Raw genomic sequence first — 3,855 nt, 5'->3', positions numbered from 1 at the left:
TGTGGCGCTGAAAGATTCTCTTCAGTCGACGTTGGTCCCGTTCTTGCAGGATCTTTTTCCGGCCGCAGCGATGTCGGAGATTTGATGTATTACCGGATTCCTGATATTCACGCTACACTCGTGAAATGGTCGTACGGGAAAAGCCCCACTTCATCGCTTCCTCGGAGATGTGTCGCATCGCTCGTGCGCCGACTTTAACGCCACGTTCAAACTCACTTAAATCTTGATAACCTGTCACTGTAGCAGCAGTAACCGATCTAACAACTGCACCAGACACTTGTTGTCTTATATAGGTGTTGCCGATCGCAGTGCCTGCTTATGTATCTCTGTATTTGAATACGCCTGCCTAAACGAGTTTCTTTAGCGCTTCAGTGTAATTAAAACTGGCTTAAAGTCGTTTAAGCAATCGTTCTTTTGCGCTGATCGCAAATGGAACGCGAAGGAACATTAATGCGAGGTACCCTCTGCCACACACGACATAGTGGTTTGCAAAATATAGATGTAGATGTAGAAATCGTATCATACTGCATTTCTGTCCGTGACAAAGTGATTATCACTTATTGTGTTCCTTCCAGTCCATTCGCGTACTGGGGTGGTGAGCAGGAACAGTGAGAGCTTAAATGCTTCTGTGGGCGCCGTAATTGGTATAATATTATCTTCGCGGTCGCTGCAGTAGGTGGCTGTCGTGCGTTCCTCGATTCCTCACTTAAACCTAGTTCTTGCAACATCGTAGTTAAGCTTCCACGGAACAGTTAGCGTTTATTTCCAAGTGTCTGTAAGTTCTGGCTTTTCAGCTTATCGCCAGCCGCTGTGGCCGAGCGGTTCTAGACGCTTCAGTCCGGAACCGCGCTGCTGCTACGGTCGCAGGTTCGAATCCTGCCTCGGGCATGGATGTGTGTGACATCCTTAGGTTAGTTAGGTTTAAGTAGTTCTAAGTCTAGGGGACTGATGACCTCAGATGTTAAGTCCCATAGTGCTCGGAGCCATTTGAATTTTTTCAGCTTATCCGTGACGCTCTCCGGAGGTTGAAACAAACCTGCGACTATTCGTGCTGCCCTTCTTAGTGTAGTTTCAATCTTCCCTGTTAATTCTATTTGGTTCTGGTCCCACACAGTTGAGAAATATTCTAGAATGGGTCACTAACATGTTGTCTAAGTAGTCCCCTCTGTAGACAGATTGTTTTTTTCCAGTACTCTATCAATGAACCGAAGTTTACCATCTGCTGTGTCCACAACGGAGCCAATGGGTTCGTCTCATTACGATTCCATACAGTTTACATGATTTGACTGATTCCGATTGTATTTCACTGATATTATAGTCTATTTTTGTTTTGTAAAGTGAAAAATTTTACATTTCGGAATATTTAAACGAGTTGCCAATCCTTACGTCACATTGAAATGTTCCCAAGGTCCAACTGAATATTTGAGTACTTTTTTCCAGACGGCAATTCGTGGTGTACAACTGCAATGTCTGCAATAAATCTCATTAACAGACAACGTGAACAGCAAGAGTTCCAACACACTTTCTTGGGGCAGGCCTGATGATTCCTCAGCCAAGATAATGTGAAACGTCCATTCGATTGAGAAATCCTCAATGCAGTTATAAATTTCCCTTTATATCCCATATGATCGTAAATTCTTTACAAGTTATTTTCGGTAGGGGAGAGTGTTATACCTGAAGGTAGGAAGACATGATGTTTCCTGGCCAGTGAGTCAATCTAATGACTGATTTTAGAATCACACTAGAAACCGCCATGAGCACCATCCGGCATTTTCTGCTGTTTTTATCGTTGCGCGACATGACATTGTGCTTAGTGCAGCATTTGTAAATATCACGAGTTCGACATATTTATATCCTGTAACGTAATGAAGCTATTTGGAGGATATTGTTGTTTCTTCAGTTACAGATTTTTTTAGATGAGCAAAATTCAGTATTTCTCAAAACTAGTTATATAATAAATATTTTAAAAATTTTTAAAAATACTTTTAAAATATTCTAAACAACTTTTTGGTAGCCGCATTGGCTGTTAGCAGTTTCTTTATTTCAGGACCATTTAATCACATCTTCAGGTGTATATATCTATGATTAAATATAATATGAATTTTAAGATATAATAATGGTAACAATAAGGCAATTAACTAGGACAGGGGAACAAGTACTCACATAAGTAATTTAATAGCGGTTCGTTAAAATACACCGGTCTCTCAACGTTCGGATGATTTTCAAATTTCCGGAACCGCGTAAATTGGATGGTTACAGGAAGAAACATCAAAAATTTTAATGAGTAGTAGCAGGCGAAGGCAATGTAGCCGCGGGTATGGGCCTCAAACAGGACTGGAATAAGACCACGCAAGAAAACTGTACGGAATAAACCTGTGTTTGGATAGAAAAATATAAAGACTCACCAGTGATGAAAAATTAACAGATTCCCGCAAAAGCCACACGGTGGAGACTTGACTGTGCTTGAAGTTGGAAGGCCAGGCCACGAAACGGCTGGCGCGCAATGTGCCCTAGAGAAGCTGCCGACGAGAGACACGAAAATATACCGCTGCAGGGTGCAAGAATGGAGACGGAAGACACACGATTACGTACCAAACGACGGCTGGGAACCGTTATAAAATAAATTTAGAATGAAAAAGACAGTGAGTAAAACGGGAAATATGTAGAGGGGAATTACAGGGCACGCGGGAAAAGCCGTTAAGGTAACACTGAAATTAGAAGTACCGTAGAAACTTCCTTTGATAAAATATTAATAATCTAAAGATTACAGAGTGACCTATAAAAATGGTTACAATTGCAACTAAAACCATTAGAGGGACATATTAAATAGAGAGAAGTAATCGTTCCATAGTCATAAAATAGTCCTAGTCATAGGTAGTACAAATACATCCGTTGGCATGTTGTGGTGGGAACTGAAACTTCCTGTAGTACATGATCAATATGAAATTGCAGTGTGATTTATAAAATGGTTTAAACCATTTAGGGGAACGGTTAAACGGAGACAAATAACCGCACCATACTCATAAATTAATAATAGGCGTAGGTAGTACAAATGCATATAAAGATGGGCTGTCAAAGGGAACTGATCTATATAAACGGTGTAACTGTAAAAAAACAAAAAAAAATCCCTCATTAGGGGAACAATTAAAGGGAGACAAGTAACCGCTACATAGTTAGCACTCCGTCTTCAAGCCACAAGTGGCCCATCGAGACCATCCGACCGCCGTGTCATCCTCAGTTGAGGCTGCGGATAGGAGGGGCGTGTGGTCAGTACACCGCTCTCCCGGTCGTTATGATGGTTTCCTTTGACCGGAGCCGCTACTATTCGGTCGAGTAGCTCCTCAATTGGCATCACGAGGCTGAGTGCACCCCGAAAAATGGCAACAGCACATGGCGGCCTGGATGGTGACCCATCCAAGTGCCGGCCACGCCCGACAGCGCTTAACTTCGGTGATCTCACGGGAACCGGTGTATCCACTGCGGCAAGGCCGATGCCAACCGCTAAATAGTCATAACTTAATACTAGACACAGGTAGTGCAATACATATAGCGGTGGACTGGTAAAGGGACCATAAACTGTAAGGACCACTATGCAAAAATAAAACGAAAAACGATACCTAAAGGAAGAACTTATGGTGAAAAACTGGGGGAGAGAGGAAGGTACAGACAGTCAAAATTTGGGAGAGTGACTGTTTTAAAGAGTGACAAATATGAACCTCCTCCAGTACATTCTACATCTATACCCTGCAAACTACAGTCAAGTGCATGGCATAGGCTACATCATAGTGTACCAGTTTTTAGGGTTCTTTCCCGTTCCATTCACATATGGAGCCCGGCGAGAATGATTGTTTGAAG

The 3,855-nt window shown here is 42.3% G+C and overlaps 1 pseudogene; it reads right to left on the bottom strand.

Moving 5' to 3' along the window:
• Window positions 1–3,378: 3,378 nt before the first annotated feature.
• LOC126250331 (5S ribosomal RNA) lies at window positions 3,379–3,496 on the bottom strand (annotated as a pseudogene).
• Window positions 3,497–3,855: the final 359 nt, after the last annotated feature.

The sequence above is a fragment of the Schistocerca nitens genome, chromosome 3, assembly GCF_023898315.1.
Source record: "Schistocerca nitens isolate TAMUIC-IGC-003100 chromosome 3, iqSchNite1.1, whole genome shotgun sequence".
NCBI lineage: Eukaryota > Metazoa > Arthropoda > Insecta > Orthoptera > Acrididae > Schistocerca > Schistocerca nitens.
The sequence above is the reverse complement of the archived record's forward strand: the minus strand, read 5'-3'. Positions and strand labels throughout refer to the sequence as shown.